Consider the following 22,587-nt stretch of genomic DNA (forward strand, 5'->3'; position numbering starts at 1 on the left):
CAACCTTGCCTTCTTGCATCAACACGCATCCGAGACCCTTTCTGGACGCGTCACAATATACTTCAAAATTCTTGTGTATGTCGGGTACAATTAATACCGGTGCTGTTGTTAACTTCCGCTTTAGCTCTTGGAAACTTTTCTCGCAGGCTTCTGTCCACTCAAACTTCTTATCTTTCTTGAGCAACTGTGTCATAGGCTTGGCTATGGTGGAAAATCCTTCAATAAATCTGCGGTAATATCCTGCCATTCCCAAGAAACTCCGTATGTCCGTTACGCTGGCTGGTGATTTCCAGTCAAGTACGGCCTTGACTTTCTCTGGGTCCACTGCGATACCGTCTTGAGTCAGCACGTGGCCTAGAAAACCTACTTGTCTTAGCCAAAATTCGCACTTGCTGAACTTGGCATACAATTGGTGTTTTCTTAGCTCTCCTAGCACAATCCTGAGATGTTCTGCGTGCTCTTCTGGTGTCTTGGAGTATACCAGAATATCGTCGATGAATACCACGACGAACTTGTCCATAAACTTCATAAATACTTTGTTCATGAGGTGAACAAAATATGCTGGGGCGTTAGTTAATCCAAATGGCATCACTGTGAACTCGTACAGTCCATATCTGGAGGTGAAGGCTGTTTTGGGGATATCTTCCGTTCGTACCTTCAATTGATGGTATCCTGACCTTAAGTCAATTTTTGAGAATACCTTGGCCTGAGCAAGTTGATCAAACAAATCGTTTATCCTTGGCATCGGGTATTTGTTTTTGACTGTGACCATGTTAAGTGCTCGATAGTCAATACACAATCTCAGCGTTCCATCCTTCTTTTTGGCAAATAAAATTGGTGATCCCCAAGGTGAGGAGCTGGCTCGAATGTATCCTTTTTCCAGTAATTCCTTTATTTGCTTCTTCAACTCGATCAACTCGGATGGTGCCATTCTGTATGGTTTCTTGTATATGGGGGTGGTTCCTGGTGCTAGCTCAATGCGGAATTCTATTTCTCGGTCTGGTGGCATGCCTGGCAGCTCTTCAGGGAATACATCCGGAAATTCACACACTACTGGAACCTTGTTTAGCTCAGAAACGTCCACCTTATTTAATCTCGGTTGCCGGGGTATTTTTCCTTCCTTGGCTGATACTCTTATTGTCTTCCCTTGGTGGTGTGTGAGAATTACGGTCCTGTTGAAACAGTCGATAAAACCCTTATTGGTGGTTAGCCAATCCATCCCTAGGATGACATCCAGTCCTTTATTTTCCAATACAATAAGATTTGCGTGAAACTCCAATCCTTCGAACTCAATGACCACATTCTGACAGTAATTCTGAGTAACTTGCTGAATCCCAGGGGACTTGATGGTTATGGATTTCTCCAAAGGAAGCATCGAAAAATTATTTTGCAAAGCAAAACTTTTCGAAATGAAAGAGTGAGAGGCTCCAGAATCAAACAAAACCATTGCAGGTATTGTGTTGACAGGAAACGTACCGAGTACGATATCCGGAGCATTTTGTGCCTCCTCTTTGGTTACATGGTTCAGATGACCCTTCCTGTGGTTATTGTTGGGATTGAAATTGTTTCGCTTGGGCGCTGAATTATTGCCGCCGTTGTTCGGCTTTGGGGTTGAACTCCTTGTCTTGGGGCACTGTTTGGCATAGTGCCCTTCTTCTCCACAAGCGTAACAAGTAACGCCGGGGCGATAGGTGAATTCCTTGTCCCTTGCATGAAAATTCTTGATTGGGCGTGAGACATTGGATGTGAATTTGTGTGTCCCACCCTTTTGAAAATCTGTCTTGCTTCGGTGATTGCGAGCGTGATTAGTCTGGTCCCTTTTTCGCTTGCGGATATCTTCCAGACTGCGTCTCTCATTTTCCAGAGTAATGGCCTTGTCCACCAGTGTTTTAAAATCAGGAAAAGTGTGCACGACCAGTTGGCATTTAAGCGCGGGCGCCAGACCGTCGAGGAATTTCTCCATCTTCTTGATTTCAGTTATACGCTCCTCATTGGCGTAGCGGGATAATAGGGTAAATTGACTGTTGTAATCTGACACTGTCATGTTCCTTTGTTTGAGGTCATCGAATTCTCTCTTCTTGATTTTCATAATACTCTTAGGAATATGTGCACCACGGAAACCTTCCTTGAAATCATCCCAGGTTATGTCATTTTCGTTGGGATGCATGTGCAGAAAATTCTCCCACCACGATGCGGCTGCTCCTGTGAGATAGTGTGGAGCATATAGTACTTTCTCGAGATGTGAACATTTTGCAATAATCAATTTCCTCTCCATATCTCGAAGCCAGTCCTCGGCTTCAAGAGGCTTGTCAGTGTGAGAAAATGTTTGAGGACGTGTCTTCTGTAGCTCAGATAACTTGGAATGCTGCTGATACTGTCCATGATGATTCCCCATGTTGATGACTTGGTTCATCATCTCACGATGTTGTTGCTGACTCTGCTCATAAAGGCGGCACATTTGTGAAAGTGCCGATTCACTGCCCTGTTGGCTTGACTGTCCCTGAGTGAACTCGTTGTTGGGTTGTGCATCATAATTTTCCTCTGGTGGAGTTGGCATGGACCATGTCCAAGGACGAGACATTTTTCACTCTGGGGATGTATTTTTGTAAAACTCATAAGAAAAGCGGAAAGAGTCGCAAAACAAAACCATAGATGCATAAAGCTGGCAGATAGAATTAAATAACTCGGCTTACTTAAGAAAAACAAATCGACTTGCGCACGGAGAAGGACTGCTCATTACATATCTTACATGCGGGCGGTAATTATATAATACATCACTCAGGATATGCGTACATAATCCTGACATGTTATTTAGGCTAGTGCACTTCTCCAGATCCTACATGATGCGCAAACAGGCTACTTCTCACAACCTACGTACATATCTTACAAAGCGGTGCAATACACGGCAGCTAAGCGTACTCAGGCAGAGATGTTGACGACCTCCTTTTCCCTGCCGAGGGCGAGGCGTAGCGAGGTTGGGGACTTGACTTCCTCCTCGCTAATAGGCTCCATACATGTAGTGTTGTGCAGAGTGGACGGAGCGGTTGCCAGGGGCGGAGCAACACGTACAGGAGTGGGCGCGAAGGGTGGTGCAGTGCGCACTGAAGTGGGTGCAATGACTTGGTTGAATTCTTCGGTAGAAGGCAGGCGACGAGTAGGCGTATAAGATGCTGAGGAAGAGACCAAAGTCAGTGGCGGAGTGATGGGTAGGAGCTCCCTCCTGTTGGCAGCATAGCCATGGACTGAGTCCATGCGGGTAGCTACGAAGTCGTCCACCAGGTTGTCGAAGACTGCCTCCAGGGCCCGGAGATACTCAATGAGCATCTCAAAAGCCTCGTCTCGTTCTCCTCTGGGGCAGGAGTATGCGTAGTGACAGGTGTAAGGCACATGGCACGGAAGATAACGGTAACGACGAGTCTTCATCACGGGAAGGACATCCCTGAGACGGGCTATCGCCTCGCGGGCTGCCATCTGCATAGCATGCCTTTCCGTAGGCATGGCTCTTCCCACGAACCGGAAGCGGCGTAACTCACCACGCCCTCCCTTGAACTGTACTGCGGCCTGGTGCATGGTCAGACTATCGTTGACTCGGTGCTGGCAGAGTGTGAAGGCTGGGCGCACGGGTGGCCCCATAGCGACCTGAACCATGAAAGAAAGAAGCTTGACGAACCCATCGGGCACGTTGGGAAGGTCTGAGACTCGCAGCTGTTGTCGGCCATCTACAAAAGTAGGTAAAAATTCTGCAGGGTCAGATCATAAATTTATGCTGACTGACAGAAAATGACTACAATTGCAAAAATATAAATTAGCTCTATCATGCTAATAACTAATTAGCGATCGCACCTAGTGGCTTCCTACAGTCAGCCTGGCTCTGGTACCAAGCTTGTCACGACCGGTTTTCCAATAAAAATATTTATTGAGAAACCAATCTTTTGAGTCCAATATGAGAGAAATCCTCCTCACTGGTAGACAATTTCTTGATACAATAAGCCAGTAGCATAAAATATATTACAGGGTCGAACTGCGGTTGCTCAACCAAATTATTACAAGCACGCCAATAATTATACATAATGGCGGACATGACACAGTGGTGTGGAGACATACTACTGACTCGAGGATAGGGCGGTGGTGGAAAAACACAGCGGGGAGAGAAATACAAGACTCTAAGTCTATCATCTCATCGAGCGTCGAGGTGAGGCTCGATGAATTTATTTGGTAGCGGAAGCGGATATAAAACAGTGACCAAATCCAGGGTCGCACGAGACTGACTGGGACTCCTCTAAGTGTCGGACTCGCTATCAAACTCTTCATCCATGAGATCGCCTTCGTCAGCATCTGGCCAAATCAACAAGCCAGTGAGTACTTTGAAAGTACTCGCAAGACAGTTCGGACGTAAGATATAACAAATGCATGCATGGATGCGTCACGAATAAATTCATCAATGTACATTCAAAAATTAGCATGACAAGGTAAGTAAAAGGGAAACGGCGGTAGTCCGCCTGAAATCCCAACAGAACATAAATAATTACCGATCGGTTGTCTGAAGCGACGCCTCGAAAGGTGAACAAATAAATATAAGGAAAAAGATGCCACAGTCGGGCGTCTTAGCGACACCACATAAAGGGCTTAAAAAGAAATACCTCAGTCGGACGTCGGGGCGACGTCACAGAAAGGGCTTTAAAAGAAATGCCACAGTCGGACATCGGGGCGACATCACAGAAAGGGCTTTAAAAGAAATGCCACAGTCGGACGTCGGGGCGACATCACAGAAAGGGCTTTAAAAGAAATGCCACAGTCGGACGTCGGGGCGACATCACAGAAAGGGCTTTAAAAGAAATGCCACAGTCGAACGTCGGGACGACATCACAGAAAGGGCTTTGAATCACAAGTAAATAATACTCATAATAAACATTTAATTCATGAGAATAAATGGGTTAGTCCATCCACAAGAATATTCAATTAACCGGAATTAGCACTCATGCGAATCACCGGAGTCTCTGTCATCAAAACTGACATTGTTAGGACAAGATAATACGAATTTGGACATGGAATAGATGATTTGGAGGGATACATGACTCTGCAGAGTTTGTACAAAATTATTCCCACAGCCAACGGATTTCCGTAGTCACGAAGGACTAGTTCCGTTTACGGTATTTCGGAAGAAAACACAGGTAACCAGTACACACCCATCCTACCTCTCGATGCTAGGAATCACCCTAGACATCGTCCAAGAAAAACTTTTGAGACGGGGAGATCACAATCTCGAATAGCATGGGATCAAATTTATATACGCGCGCTCTAAGGGGTGCCCCCCTCTCGGTCCCAACCGGAAACACCCATGCCCCCTGACCGGATGACTGGCTTTAATCCAGGGCCATGGAACCATCATCACGGCCTCTCCTTTTGGTGTGTACCAGAAAAGCGGTTTGCAACTTACTAAACCATATTCCTTGCGGAAAACATGTGGTAGTACAGGGAAGAAAATGAGAGGAACTGGACCGACACGGTTTGACACTGAAGTCACATAGTCCGGCATGAGACTGGCATGCTACAACACTGCCATCTCACCCATCCTCATGCCAACACATGGCCATTCATACTCACATCCATCCACTTATGGATCATCGAACTCACTTACCTCATTATCGCATAAAATAACGTTCATCGATATGCTTATCAACATGCCATGAAACTAACTAAATGCAAAACATGCCAAGACACTCATCATATCAAAAGTTCAAACATGCTTGCCTGGTTCAGAGTAGTCGGAGCCTAGCTCGGTGAAGTTCGCGGCTCCGTCACCTCCTTCGGTATCTATGGTATAAAGAAAATATATGCGCTATCGTAAATACCAAGGAGTGCACATAAAGTATACCAAATATTTTTCAAATAAATATGATAAAAAGACTAGACAAAATTTTAAAGAGAACAGAAAAAGAATCAATCAAAAATACTTTTCTGCTTAAAAGTTATAAAGGTTTTAGCCGAGGGACTCGTCTGTAATGAAACAGAAAGTTTCCAGGGGCTAGCTTATAAAAATAGAAAACGTTTCGGCAGAAACTACGCCATCCCAAAGGGAAAGCGTATTTGGCAGAAGACGTTTTCAGAAAATGCTTCGTTTAGGAAGGACAGAGAGGCTGACAGCGGGTCCCGCTTGTCAGGTTTGAAAATATGAACGGGGCGGCAGATCTCGCCGGTGCCCGAGAGCCGCGGTGGTCGCCGGCGGCGATCCACGGCGAGGCAGGGGGATCGGAGGGTACCTCCGTGCTCATGGCACCCTTCCGCGCCGATTGGTGGTGGTGGTGGTCGCCGGCGAGTACCACGTCGACGGCGAGATTTGCTCCGGCGGACGACGGCTTGGGTGGTCGAGGGACTCGTCGGAGAGGGCTGCAGAGATCAAATTGAGGAGGGGGTTAGGCTCCTGGTAGCTAGAGGGAGTGACGGACGGGGTTTGGGCGCCGGAGATGGCCTCACCGGAGCGAATCGTGGTGGAGGCCGAGGCGGATCGGGGCGGCCGGAGTTGAGGGGGAAGACCTCCTCAGGGTCCCCCTAGTGGCCTGGCGTGGCGTTGGTGAGGAGAGGGGATGAGGCGTGCACGAGGGTGAGCTCGGGGGCCCTTTATATAGGCGGCCCGAGGCGGTTGCCGTGAACGGGAATCTCCGGCGAGTGATTACGGCAGCGCAGGGCTCGGTCGGGGTAATTAGGACGTTGAGCATCACCATGGAGGTCCACGGTTCCGTTTTGGTGCTAATCGAGCTGGAGTTTGGTGCGCGGGCCCGTCGGCGGCAGGGAGCGCATCCCGTGCTTGCTGGCCATGGTGGCGGTGCCACGGGCGTGCGCTGGCACGCATGAGGCCACGCGGAGAGCAGAGGGGCGATGGGCGGCGCGGAACGGCGTTGAACCACCGTTCTTGTCCCCTGTCAGCCACCACGGGAGGTCCCGACGCCGCAGAAGACTCCGGCGAGGGTGGGCCAGCGTGCCACCGACGCCAGGAAGAGGCCAAGTGAGCGTGTGGTGCTCCAGACAGTAGGAAGAGGCGGAGAGGAACGTGCCAAATGCACTGTGAACGCGTGAGTGAAGCTGACGAACGAAAAATGACACTGAAGACTGAATTTTTCTGAATTTTGAACAGTAACAATGCCCGCAAGGTGTTCGACAGAAAGAATTTGGCCTCTGGTGATTTTTCCTTGAGCTGATTTTTGGTGGAGTGGCTTCTCATTGCTCAAGTAGGCTGCATGATTTTTGGTGGAATTTTTGGAGCAGTGTAGATATGAATTTCATCAAATTTGGCAAATCTGGTCCAAACTTGCAGAGACTAAATTTTGAAAATTTTGAAAAGAGGAGGAGTGGATCAAGATGGTTCTGGGTTGTGTGTACAAAGGACTATCCAGGAGAGTTGGTTTGGGAACCAAACTCAAATGCAAAAGGGTACTTGCTTTGAAAATCATTTGGGCTCAAAATAATTTTCAGATTTGTTTTGAGAGGAAAAATAATTAGAATAAAATCCAAAACTTGTTTGGATTAGTTGGGACAGAGGACTTAGGTTGATCACAAGGTGTAGGGGAGGTTTTGGAGGGGTTTTACCACATGGGAACAATGCAAAGTCAAGGGTGGTTCCAAGATATGAAAATCCCCAAATTTTCATGGAGTTTCATTTTAAAAGAAAACAATTTAAACTCAAAAATTAAATTTGAGAGAGAACCAACAGAGAAGAAGTTTCAAAAGATCAAACACCAAGGTTTGAAAAAATCAAATCCTTGCCAAAGCAAAGGAAGTTTTTAAGTGGAAGGTTTTTCTGAAAAAGAAAAATTTTAAATAGCCTCTCCTCAAAAACCACAAAGTTTTTGATAAAAAACCAAATAAAAATTTGGAGTGTCACGGAACCCCTACCCGAGATCCGCCAGTTTTGGCACCGACATTGGTGCTTTCATTGAGAGTTCCTCTGTGTCGCCGCTGCAAGGCTCGATGGCTCCTTCAATCGTCAACGACATGGTCCAGGGTGAGACTTTCCTCGCCGGACAAATCTTCGTGTTCGGCGGCTTCGCGCTGCGTGCCAATTCTCTTGGCTAACTGGAGCAGATCGACAGCTACGCCCCTGGCCACCAGGTCAGGATCGGAAGCCTGAACTACATGGCCGATATCCGCGGAGACTTGATCTTCGACGGAATCGGGCCTGAGCCAGGAGCGCCGGATAGTCACGATGAGCATGGCTTAGACCTGCCGTCAGACAACGCTCGAGATATCACCCCTGCGGTAGCCTCAGACCTAAATCCGGAGAAGACTACGTTGCCCAAGAACGGGTGGATGGACCCCGCCCCGCAGGCCGCACACTCATCGGCGGTAGAGCCGAACACAGACCTTACCTCCAAGGAAGCCTGTGACACCGGACCCCCGGACTCGTATCCAGCTGTAGGTTCCAGTCCGCATGCTCCCAAGCCCGCCGAGCCTGGTTGAGCTCCGGTAATGGAGTTTACCGCTGCAGATATCTTCCAGCACTCGCCCTTTGGCGACATGCTGAACTCGTTAAAGGCTATCTCTTTGACAGAAGATTCTTGGCCGAACTATGTCCGGCTTGAGTGGGAAGCAGGCGACGAAGGAATTCACTGCCCACCCACCACCCATTTCATTGCCATGGTCGATGAATTAACCGACGTGCTTGACTTCGACTCCGAAGACATCGACGGTACTAACGATGATGTAGGAGAAGAACAGGAACCATCGCCCACAGGGCGGTGGACAGCCACCCCGTCGTACGATATATACATGGTGGACACGCCTAAGGAGGACGACAGCGACAATCCGGAAGATAAAACCCCCGGGAAAAAACCAAAGCGACAGCGCAGACGCAGCTCCAAGTCCAGCAACAGTAAAAATAGCGACAAGAGCGCCAGAAAGAGGGACACCCCAGTCAACTCCGAAGGCAACAACGACCATACAGACCCAGCGATATAGCAGGACGAGCCAGGTCACGCCGAACACAGTTCGAAGCAGACGCCCGATCACAATGATCCTGAGGGACGAGTTCATCAAACTGCCCCAGGACAAGAACACAGCCCAGATGACGATGCATGCATCATCCCGGAAACACGCGGGGAACGAGATAACCTCCACAGAAGGCTTATGGCCACCGCGAGAAGTCTAAAGAAGCAGAAGCAACGGCTAAAGGCCGCACAGGAAACGCTCAATCGCAGATGGAATAAAGTGGTAGACACTAAAGAAAGATACGGTGACGATCGCCATACAAAGAGCTATCCAAAACGCAAGCTGCTACCAGAATTCGATGATGAGGCCGTTCCACCAAAGAACAACACGACCAGGAGGCCGAACATACCACTTCATAACCGTAACAGAGCAGCTACCGACGCCGCACACGATTTACGTGAGCACCTGGATAAGAATGCCGGCGCGGCTAGGTCCATCTACGGATGTAAAGGACACACCCCGGCGTGGGACTATGGTCACCAAAACGATCATACCAATCGAGTACCAGTTTGGGATAAACACCGGACACAACAATAGCCGACGGCATGCCACAGCACATCCGGATACAGAGGGGCTGCTCACCCCCTGTGCTTCACCGAAGAAGTACCGGACCATGAATTTCCACAGGGTTTTAAACCTGTGAACATAGAGGCATACGATGGAACAACAGACCCAGGGGTCTGGATCGAGGATTTTATCCTGCATATACACATGGCTCGCGGGGATGACCTCCACGCCATCAAATACCTTCCCCTCAAGTTGAAGGGACCAGCTCGACACTGGTTGAAAAGCCACCCCGAGAATTCAATTGGGAGTTGGGAGGAACTCGAGGATGCTTTCAGGGCCAATTTTCAAGGGACTTATGTCCGGCCTCCGGATGCGGATTATTTAAGTCACATAATCCAACAGCCCGGAGAGTCCGCCCGCAAGCTTTGGAACAGATTCCTCACTAAAAAGAATCAAATTGTCGATTGTCTGTATGCCAAAGCCTTAGTGGCACTCAAACACAGCATCCACGACGAGTGGCTCACCAGACACCTTGGCCAAGAAAAGCCAAGGACAATGGCAGCCTTAACAAGCCTTCTGACCCGCTTTTGCGCGGGTGAAGATAGCTGGTTGGCCCGTAAAGGCACCGGCGACCCAAGGACATCCAAAATAAGGGATGGCAATAGGAAGCCACAGCGTAATAAAAAAAATGTCAAAACAAGGAAGAGAGCCCGGACAACACAATGGTCAACGCCGGATTCAGGGGCTGTCGACCCGATCAGCAAAAGAAGCCATTTAAAGGTAGTAAAGAGGGACCGTTCGGTCTGAACAGTGTCCTGGACAGACTGTGCCAAATTCATGGCACCCCCGACAAACCTGCAAACCACACGCATAGAGAGTGCTGGGTATTCAAGCAGGCCGGCAAATTAAATGTCGAACACAAGGGAAGGGAAACACCAAGTGAAGATGAGGATGAACCTCGCCAGCCAAACACTAGGGGACAGAAAAAATTCCCACCTGTGGTTAAAACAGTAAACATGATCCACGCGACTCACACATCCACAAGAAGGCACGAACGCGAGCTTAGAGATGAGTACGCTATAGAGCCCATCGTACCCACACCTAACTACTATTGGCTTGTCTGATCACCTTCGAAAACACGGACTTCCTGACTAGTATTCGGCGCGGAGGATCAGAGGCCTTGGTGCTTGACCCAATAATCGACGGATACCATCTCACCCACGTCCTCATGGACGGCGGCAGTAGTCTCAATTTAATATACCAGGACACTGTCCGCAGGATGGGGATAGACCCATCCAGAATTAAGCAACACCACCTTTGAAGGGGTGATACCAGGGATTGAAGCCTACGGCAGGGGCTCCGTTGTACTGGAGGTAACATTCGGCTCCCCAGGCAACTCCAGAAGCGAAGAACTACTCTTCACCATCGCACCCTTCCAAAGCAGCTATCACGCAATGCTTGGAAGAGTGGCCTTCACCCGCTTCAACGCAGTACCACACTATGCCTACCTTACAATCAAGATGCCCGGTCCACGTGGCATCATCACCGTTAATGGAAACACAGAGCGCTCTTCACGCGCGGAGGAATACGCGACGGCTCTAGCGGCCGGACTCTAAGCGGCCTCCGATACCAGAAAGCATGACTGGTCGTTAAGACCACGGACAAGGTTAGACAAGTCCGGCAGCCTGGATAAAAATGAGCCAGGGCGCCGTATATGTAAATCCCATAGAGGACACCAGGGGCTATAAATATTTAATAAAACCCCACCGTTGGCCTGACCTTATTTACGGGCCAATGCCTTACACTTTTACCATCCATCGAATGCTTACGTTGTACTCTTCTACACGAGTTTTTCTTTTCTACAGACACAATGCGTGTGATACCCTTCCAGGAAATGACACAACAGAGACAAAGGTGCAGAAGTGCAGCAGGGCCCCGCTCAAAGGTTTCTCTTTAGATTAAGCCCCTGTGTAAACCTTTTATATTGCCTCTTGTTGTTTACACATCCCATGGGTACTATACCCACAGAGGATACTGCCGTTATTGGCATTTCGCCATGACAGACCAATGCACGTACCTGGAAATACAGGGTTTATAATGAAAGGGCGTTCTTCAACCCATTTTCTATTACAAAGTCCGAATACCTTCGAGAGTGTTCGGCGTCACGAGTTTGGCCTTATATGCATCAACTCCGAATCATGTCTTTGGTCAAATGTTGGGTTTGCCCGGCTCCTGGGTTTGCCGCCTTACGTTCCGTTCTTATTGGCTAAGGCGGCCAAAGGAGAACTACTGCGATTGTGCCCTGGTTATTCCGGATGAGCACCTCAGTAGAGAAAGCAGAAAACTGACTGTCATGATACAACGAGAGACTGTTCAACCACTCGAAGACTAAATGGAATCTTTAGGATTCCTCCACATTAACCAAGGACCGTTTCTCGGTCATGTACACACGCGTCCGTATTCGGATGCACGCAAAAGTACTAGGGGCTACATAGTAGCCCCACCGTCAAACTCCTATGGCTAAGTGAAAGTGTTACAGCTATATAGTCCTGTTGCCTATTTAATGGACCAAGACGTGCAATCACCTCCTTAATGGACCAAGACGTTGGATCACGTGTGATTATGCATATTTTTCGCGAACACCCCCGCATTGTATGCGTGGGGGCTGAAGCCAACGACTGCTAACTTCCAGAATTACACATATACATAAAAACGGCCGCGCAAGAGGCACAAATAATACTTTCTGGCAATAAGTATAAATACAGCCTCATAACAAAAATAACATTGTTTTTACAATGACACGAGTTGTCACTCAAACATGACATTCTTCGAGCACTGAGCCTCTATTAAGCGAGCACCTTCTGTTACCTACTCCAAGTAGTGCTCGGCCGGATCCTGGCCTCCCGCCGGATTCCGGGTCGCAATGAGGGTGGCCTTCATATCTATCCAATATGCTTTAACGCGGGCAAGTGCCATCCGTGCACCCTCTATACACGCCGACCTCCTCATGGCATCGATTTGAGATACGGGATCGAGGAATTGTTGCACCAAACCAAAATTATTGTCCGGCTTCGGCCCCTTCGGCCAAAGATGGTCTACTACGGACCCCATGGCAAGCCCGGACAGCTTATGAAGTTCCGCCACGGCAGCCATCTTCTCACTCAATGACAATGGGCGCGCAGGAGCATTGAATTGGGACCAGAACAGCTTCTCCACTTCTTTATCACCTTGATCCTCGAAAAACTTAGCGGCATCAGCTATACTCTTCGCCAAGTCTGCATAAGCAGCTGCAGGACTCCAGCATCGATCCAGGAGAGCAAACTTCGGATCCAGAAACTTCATCCGCAACAAGTAGGGGCTCCTGGATGCGATTTTTCCGGCCTGTCGAAGCTCCTCCCGCACGTCCCTGATTTCGGTCCGCATCTCCTTAGCCGCATTAAGTGCCTTGTTCAGGTTAGCCGAATTAACCTGATTCTCCTTTTCAAGGAGCTCATACCGGTCGGCAGCATTTTTCAACTCCACAGCCATTTCGGCTATCTTGTCTTCACTTCAGCGATGAGCAGCCTGTTCGGCTCTCAACTCTTTGGCCGCCTTTAGGGCAGCCGCATTACTAGCCTGAGCTTGTTCCTTGGCCTGGGCAAGTTCTGCCCTCAGGGCTTCCACGGCAGCAACTCCGTCTGCAGTCCAAACATGTCGCATTAATATTATGCCCCTCTCATATTTTCCTATACAACATAATAAGGAAAGCAGAGCACATACCTTGTGACTCGTTCAGCCGCTTGTTCACCAGCGTGATATCGGCATCAATAGATCCGATATGCCTCCTTAGTTCGGCAATTTCAACGAACTGGTCGTTTGCCGGACCCATAGATACCTGCGCATATGTACAGCACAATCATTAATTACGAAATATGATCCTCCGTTTGCTGCCTAGGGCGGGCAACCAGAGTCTCAGGGGCTACTATCCATATGGAGCACACCACCTAGCGCGTGCCTCACAGCCAAAAAATTGTGTATTTTTCACAACGTACCTCAAAGCCTCTGAGCAGGCTCATAAATGCTTCATTCAAACCGCTTGTGGCAGATGAAATCTTCTTGAGCACCGTGCTCATTAATGAGTGGTGCTCCTCCGAGAGCGTAGCTCGCTCCAGAAGGCCTGCCAGTATGTCCAGCTGGACACCGAACTGTGCCGGACCCTTCTCATCGCCCCCCGTGGGAGTCGAACGCTCCGGGCTCAGGGCGGCTGACGGATTAGCTTCTGGCTTCGGCAAATCCGGACTCCTCCGTGATGACACCTCGGTGTCGCCCGCCTCATGAGGCGGAGAGGCTGGTGTGGTCTCACTCTCCATCATCTCTAGAGGAAGATCCCCCGAAGACGAACTCCGTTGAAAAGAGCTGCTAGCCAGACTACAAAGAATGGATCCTGGTTAGTGTACTCGGAGAAAGGTAGTACCTTCGAATTTACGGATAACTTACAGCTCGGTGGATGGCCCATTGGCGGGCATGACGCGGTAAGGGTGCCCGTCGGGGCAGAGCCCTGATACGTCTCGAACGTATCTATAATTTTTTACTGTTCCATGCTATTATATTACCCCTTTTGGATGTTTATGGGCTTTATTTTACACATTTATATCATTTTTGGGACTAACCTACTAACAGGAGGCCCAGCCCATATTGCTGTTTTTTTGCCTATTTCAGTATTTCGAAGAAAAGGAATATCAAACGGAGTCCAAATGGAATGAAACCTTCGGGAGCGTGATTTTTGGAACGAACGTGATCTAGAGGACTTGGAGTGCAAGCCAAGAAGCTGCCGAGGCTCCCACGAGATAGGAGGGCCCCCCCTATAATGCGTGCCCCCTTGTCTCGTGGGCCCCTCGGGCGACCACCGATGTACTTCTTCCTCCTATATATACTTACATACCCTGAAAACATACAGAAGAAGGACGAAACACAATTTCCACCACCGTAACCTTCTGTATCCGCGAGATCTCATCTTGGAGCCTTCGCTGGCACTCTGCCGGAGGGGGAATCGACCATGGAGGGCTTCTACATCAACATCCTTGCCCCTCCGATGAGTTGTGAGTAGTTTACCACAGACCTACGGGTCCATAGTTATCAGCTAGATGGCTTCTTCTCTCTTTTTGGATCTCAATACAATGTTCTCCCCCTCTCTTGTGGAGATCTATTCGGTGTAAACTCTTTTTGCGGTGTGTTTGTCGAGATCTGATGAATTGTGGGTTTATGATCAAGTTTATCTATGAATAATATTTGAATCTTCTCTGAATTCTTTTATGTATGATTAAGTTATCTTTGCAAGTCTCTTCGAATTATCAGTTTGGTTTGGCCTACTAGATTGATCTTTCTTGCCATGGGATAAGTGCTTAGCTTTGGGTTCAATCTTGTGGTGTCCTTACGCAGTGACAGAAAGGGTTGCAAGGCACATATTGTATTGTTGCCATCGAGGATAACAAGATGGGGTTTATATCATATTGCTTGAGTTTATCCCTCTACATCATGTCATCTTGCTTAATGCGTTACTCTGTTCTTATGAACTTAATACTCTAGATGCAGGCAGGAGTCGGTCGATGTGTGGAGTAATAGTAGTAGATGCAGGTAGGAGTCGGTCTACTTGTTATGGACGTCATGCCTATATAAATGATCATGCCTAGAAAATCTCATAACTATTCGCTTTTCTATCAATTGCTCGACAGTAATTTGTTCACCCACCGTAATACTTATGCTATATTGAGAGAAGCCACTAGTGAAACCTATGGCCCCCGGGTCTATCTCTTATCATATTTGATTTCAATCTACTTTTATTTGCATCTTTACTTTTTGCATCTATATTATAAAATACCAAAAATATATTTATCTTATCTTACTATCTTTATTAGATCTCACTTTCGCAAGTGGCCTTGAAGGGATTGAAAACCCCTTTATTGTGTTGGTTGCGAGTTCTTTGTTTGTTTGTGTAGGTGCGTGAGACTTTTGAGGAGCCTCCTACTGGATTGATACGTTGGTTCTCAAAAACTGAGGGAAATACTTACGCTACTATCGCTGCATCACCCTCTCCTCTTCGACGAAAACCAACGCAAGCTCAAGACGTAGAAACCCCCTGGTGATACCTTTTTCCCTTGCTTGGGCATCTCCGTCTCCAAGTCTTCAGAGGCGGCCCTCGTCTTCCCATGCGGGGAGGAGGCTTTAGACTCCCCTTCCCGACTATCCTCCTTAGGGGAGGTAGCAGTCCCCCCGGTTTGGATGCATAGTGTGTGAAGTTCGGTTTCTCTATTCTTACCTTCATCTTTCCCTGAGGGCATTTTGCTGAGCACCCGGTCAAGCATCTTGGCAATGGTTGGACTAGGCGAGTCTTCGGGAAGTGGCGCCGGACACCTGATTCTCTCCGTCTTGCTGAGCCATTCCTGGCCACGGAGGATTTTTAGAATAATGACTATGACAAATATAGACGAAGTGTCTGGTTTCAAGGTTACTTACTTGGGTATCTAGGCGATTGCAGCTTAGGCCCGCATCCTCGGTGGTGTCAGGACACTTCACTTGTGGTCCCAAGAATAATTTACACATCCCTTCGAGCTTCAGGCCGAAGAAGTGCTTAATAGTCCGTGGACCCTCTGGATTGAACTCCCACATCCGGAGAGGCCGACATTTGCATGGAAGCATCCGTCGGATTAGCATTACTTGAATTATGCTGACAAGGTTAATGTCCCTCTCAAGAAGCTCCCAGATACGGCTCTGCAGTATTGGTACATCACTAGCGGGCCCCCAATTCCGTCCTACGTCGATCCATGACGCCAGTTGTGACGGAGGGCCCGAGCGGAACTCGGGGGAGGCCACCCACGTTGTGCCTCTGGGAGCCGTGACGTAAAACCACATCCGCTGCCACACATCGGATACTTCTGGGAAAGAACCCTCTGGCCATGGGGCATCAGCGTTCCTGCTTATTATCGCACCTCTGCACTCCGCATGTCTGCCCTCGATCATCTTCGGCTTCACATTGAAGGTATTGAGCCATAAGCCGAAGTGTGGAGTGACATGGAGAAAAGCCTCGCACACAATGATGAACGGCGAGATATGGAGGATAGCGTCCGGGGCTAGATCGTGAAAATCTAACCCGTAATAGAACATGAGCCCCCTCACAAAAGGATCAAGGGTGAGGCCCAAGCCGCGGAGGAAGTGAGGAACAAATACAACGCTCTCGTTTGGCTCGAGAGTCGGGATGACCTGCCTTGGAGTAGGAATCCTGTGCTGGATGTCGGCAGTCAGATATCTGACCTCCCTAAGCCTCGCAATGTCCTCCTCTTGGATCGAGGAGGCCACCCATTGGCCTTGAGGGTTGGATCCGGACATATTGGAGGATCTGGGGTGTTTGAGCTTGGGTCTCGGGTGTTAGAACTCGAGGTGCGAAAAGGCGCAAGGGTGGTGGAAAAGAGGCATAGGCCTCGGCCCCTTTATAAAGGGGGTGAATATCAAGAGTCCTCAGCGTGACCGCTTGAGACTTATCTAAAAACACACGGAGTCATACCAACGGTCGTCATGGGGTTGCGCACGCCTGTATCGATGGAAGATCCCGTAATAAGAGGAACACGATATCTGCTCTGGCAGGGCGTGCCAATAAAACCGCCTCGCAATGCGAGTCGAGGTGGGCCAAGAAACACCAGTTCATGTTGGGTCGGGCCATGATGCAAGGGCGCGACGTACGAAGATTGCCAGCAGATCAGATTTATTCTATGTTCCCTACGATGGTATGTGAGGATCATCTCGCAGATCCGGACACGGTATAAGTGTTCGATAATTACTTTGGAGTATTCGGAGATGGAACCCGCCTTGCACTGCCGAAGACAAGACTGCACGCCGGACTCATCGTCATTGAAGCCTGGTTTAGGGGCTACTGAGGGAGTCCTAGATTAGGGGGTAGCCGGACGGCCGGACTCTATACTTCGTCCGGACTGTTGGATAGTGAAGATACAAGACTCAAGACTCTATCCTGTGTCCAGATGGGACTCTCCTTTGCGTGGAAGACAAGCTTGGTGATCCGGATATTGTATTTCCTTCCTTGTAACCGACTCCGTGTAAACCCTAGCCCTCTCCGGGTCTTTATAAACCGGAGAGGTTGGTCCTTAGAAGGCCGATCACAATAATAATCATCATAGGCTAGCTTCTAGGGTTTAGCCTCTACGATCTCGTGGTAGATCTACTCTTGTACTACTCATATCATCAACATCAATCAAGTAGGAAGTAGGGTTTTACCTCCATCGAGAGGGCCCGAACCAGGGTAAACATTGTGTCCCTTGCCTCCTGTTACCATGATACGTCTCCAGCGTATCTATAATTTATGAAGAATTCATGCTATATTATTATGTGTTTTGAATGATTATGGGCTTTATTATACACTTTTATATTACTTTTGGGACTAACCTAATAACCAGAGGCCCAGCCCATATTGTTGTTTTATTGCCCGTTTTAGTATTTCGAAGAAAAGGAATATCAAACGGAGTCCAAACGAATGAAACCTTTGACATCGTGATTTTTTGGAAGAATATCATCCGGGAGGCTTGGAGATCAAGTCAGAAGACCCTCGAGGAGCCCAGGAGATAGGGGGAGCCCCCCCTATAGGGCGTGACCCCCTGTCTCGTGGACCCCTCGAGCACCCCCCGACCGACTTCTTTCGCCTATATAACCCTATGTACCCTAAAACTATCGAATATCAAGATAGATCGGGAGTTTCGCCGCCGCAAGCCTCTGTAGCCACTAAAAACCTCTCGGGAGCCCATTCCGGCACCCTGCCGGAGGGGGAATCCATCACCGGTGGCCATCTTCATCATCCCGGCGCTCTCCATGACGAGGAGGGAGTAGTTCACCCTCGAGGCTGAGGGTATGTACCAGTAGCTATGTGTTTGATCTCTCTCTCTCTCTCTCGTGTTCTCTCTCGTGTTCCCTCTATGGCACGATCTTGATGTATCCCGAGCTTTGCTATTATAGTTGGATTTTATGATGTTTCTCCCCCTCTACTCTCTTGTGATGAATTGAGTTTCCCCTTTGAAGTTATCTTATCGCATTGAGTCTTCAATGAGAACACTTGATGTATGTCTTGCCGTGTTTATCTGTGGTGACAATGGGATATCATGTGCCTCTTGATGTATGTTTTTGTGACCAACTTGCGGGTTCCGCCCATGAACTTATGCATAGGGGTTGGCACACATTCTTGACTCTCCGGTAGAAACTTTGGGGCACTCTTTGAAGTACTTTGTGTTGGTTGGATGAATCTGAGATTGTGTGATGCATATCGTATAATCATGCCCACGGATACTTGAAGTGACAATGGAGTATCTAGGTGACATTAGGGTTTTGGTTGATTTGTGTCTTAAGGCGTTATTCTAGTACGAACTCTTTTATAGATCGATCCGAAAGAATAACTTTGAGGTGGTTTAGTACCCTACCATAATCTCTACGTTTGTTTTCCGCTATTAGTCGCTTTGGAGTGACTCTTTGTTGCATGTTGAGGGATTGTTATATGATCTATCTATGTTATTATTGTTGAGAGAACTTGCACTAGTGAAAGTATGAACCCTAGGCCTTGTTTCCTATCATTGCAATACCGTTTACGCTCACTTTTATCATTAGTTACCTTGCTTTTTTTATTATTTCAGATTACAAAAACATATATCTACTATCTATTTCGCACTTGTATCACCATCTTTCACCGAGCTAGTGCACCTATGCAATTTACCATTGTATTGGGTGTGTTGGGGACACAAGAGACTCTTTGTTATTTGGTTGCAGGGTTGTTTGAGAGAGACCATCTTCATCCTACGCCTCCCACGGATTGATAAACCTTAGGTCATCCACTTGAGGGAAATTTGCTACTGTCCTACAAACCTGTGCACTTGTAGGCCCAACAACATCTACAAGAAGGTTGTGTAGTAGACATTAAGCTCTTTTCTGGCGCCGTTGCCGGGGAGGTGAGTGCTTGAAGGTATATCTTTAGATCTTGGAAGTGAATCTTTTTGTTTCCTGTTTTATCACTAGTTTAGTTTATAAAAGAAAACTACAAAAAAATGGAGTTAAGTTTGTCTCATACGCTTCGTGTTTTTAATATCTTTCGTGAGTTTGATGGAAAATAAAATTGTGCTCAAGTGCTAGAAGAAGAATGCATTAAAATGCTTGGTACTAAATCTTTGAATGATGAGCATGATTGCAATGTTGTTAGTATAAACTCCTTGAATATCCATAGTACTAATGATGATTGCACTACACTACAAAAAAGTACACTTCCGTGATGATACGTGTTTGTCACAGTAGGTCGCATTTTTTGTCATGCATGTACATCCATGGAAAATTTATGACAGAATCAAGATAGTCATACCTATGCTGTCGTAGAAGTGTTCCATGACATTAACAAAATTATCATCACGGAAGTGTCCACTTCCATGACGATAAATAGCGCGTCACAGAAGTGCTTTCGTCAAGGGTGACCGACACGTGGCATCCACCGTAACGGAACACCGTTAAGCTATCGGGTCGGATTTTGGATCTGATAACCCGTTAACAGCCTTGACCAATGGGAAATTTCCATGTGTAAAATTCTGATTGGCCGAAGGGAACACCTGTCAGCTCGTCAGTGGGCCAGATGTCGCCCGTCCATTTGAGGAGACATGCCTATGGTACGTTGACACGTGGCTGGGCCCAACAGAGGCCCATATAGGTTAAAAAGGCCGGCCCAGTCAAAGGCCCATTGAACTTAATCAGGTACTAGTGGGCCAGCCCAATAACGGCCTGCTTAATAAAGGCCCATTTACAGCCCGAAACCAGATCTGGCCCGTTAATTGTTCGCCCAATATTTGGGCCCATTTACGACCCGAAGCCAGATCTGGCCCATTAATTGTTCGCCCAATATTTGGGCCCATTTGCGGCCCGAAGCCAGATCTAGCCCGTTGATTGTTCGTCGAATATTCGGGCCCAACTACAGCCCAGTGACTTTCGGCCTGTTAGAGGCCTAATGTAGATATGGGCCCATTTCAGCCTGGTGTGACTTTCGGCCTGGGAATGGCCCGTGCTGCCCATGGGCCATGTATGGTCCGACGGGACATTGGGCCCAATAACGGCCCATGCTAAAGGTGGCAACAGTTAAGCCCAAGGTGACTTTGGGCCTGTTAAAGGCCTGTCGCATAATTCGGCCCGTTGATGCCTGTACTAAGCTTTCGGCCTCTTAAAGGCCCATGATATCAGTGGGCCAACTAAGGCCCGAGATATGTTTCAGCCTGGTAACGACCCGTGAGCTAACTGGGCCCATAACGGCCAGGTCTACATTTTGGCGTGCTGAAGGCCCGTCGACGACTAGTGAAAATTGAGGCCCAACATGCATTTTGGCCTGCTAAAGGCCCGTGGTTTCATCTCGGCCGTAACAGGCCAGTACAATATTCAGCCTGTTAATGGCCCAACGCTACCTGAGCCAAACTAAGCGCTGGGTCGACCAAAGGCCCAACTAAAATATAGGCCGGTGTAAGTTTGGGCCTGGCGCAATGTGTGAAGGCCCCAATCATTCGGGCCCAAGAAAGACACAGGCCGGCCCAATTGTGGCCCGCTAAAAACCTGGCCCATTATCAAATGTTTCGGCCCGGTCGACTACATCTGATTTTTTTTCAGATAGCGAATGATGGCAGTAACTAGTAGGAATTAAGAACAAACCTACTCTATACAATAAAGAAATTATGGCATAGTAACTAAGAATAAACCTACACTATACAATAAAGGATTTAAGGTATATTACATCCACTGGGCATCGAAGTTCGCCACCAGTGATCATAAAGTGCAACGAAGAAGTAGATTACAAAAACTGGCCACCATTGCAGCGTAACAAAATAATACTGAACCGAGACCACTTCCAAGACAGTTCAAGAAAGGTTAGCCTTGCGGGGGAACTACTACGCAAGCTGCTGAGCAAGGCTGTGAGACCGGCCTAGCATGTCGGTCATAGCTTCTAGGTGTAGCTGTTTAGCGATGAGGTTCTCATTGGTGTTCTCCGCAATCTTTCTTAGAGATAGGACTTCAAGTCGAAGTTGAGTTGCAGAATGCCTTTCTGCTAGAACTTGGGACTGAAGAAGTCGAACTGATTCAGACAATGAATTCTGTGAGCTTGTCTGACTGTTAGTCTCAAGTAACTTGAACACTGCGTCAAGACAAGACTTTGGGGTTGTCTCGCTATCTTCAATATGTTTTGCCTTCTTTGCTGCAATATATGTTGGGTTTGTCTCACAGCCTTCAGCAGACTTGTGCATGCCATCAGGCATATCACCCTGAAACAAAGCAGAGAGATGACAGGTTTTGCACATGTATAAACAAAGATGATAACTTTTCTGTCAATTCTATCCAATTTCAAATTAGAAAATAAAGAGTAAGTTAAAAATATCAATAGCATAATTTGGCATTGTTCATAATGCGGGGAGCTTCACCACACTATTGGATTACCATGTCAACATAACAAGCATAGATGAAGGGCAAAGAAAATCATTGTATCTATTTTGGATAATGTGCATGGCATGTTGTTCATATCATCAGCCACATCAGTAAGATAAAACAGGAGCTGACAAGGTGCAAACATGGGCTGCTTCACCACACACTAGATTATAGATCCACAAAACCAAGCATACATATAGGGAGTATTAAGTAATGTGCATGGTATGAATAAGAAATTTGGTTTTACAAGTAAAACTTAGAACTTACGGTTCTTACGAACATGCATTTTGGTAGAAACAGCAAACTAAACAGCAGTAAATGATAGGGAGTATGAGCAAATTGAATAGCAGTTGAGGATAAAGGCTTTAGAAGGACTGACTTACATTAACAGTTAACACCGGCTTTATAATGCCCTTCTCCATTTCAAGGGAAGGATAACTCAAGAATTTCAGCACAAAATCTTCTTCATAAGCATTGCCTGTACTCTACATTTTGTAGAGAGTAATTATAGATATGATAATACTGGAAGGGACAGAGGATAATGAAGATAAGATGCAGATTGATGCTACAAAATCAACTACCAATCCCTGGAAGTACAAGCGTTATAGGACAAAATGTACTGACAAGAGC

The sequence above is a fragment of the Triticum aestivum genome, chromosome 2B, assembly GCF_018294505.1.
Source record: "Triticum aestivum cultivar Chinese Spring chromosome 2B, IWGSC CS RefSeq v2.1, whole genome shotgun sequence".
Classification (NCBI taxonomy): Eukaryota; Viridiplantae; Streptophyta; class Magnoliopsida; order Poales; family Poaceae; genus Triticum; species Triticum aestivum.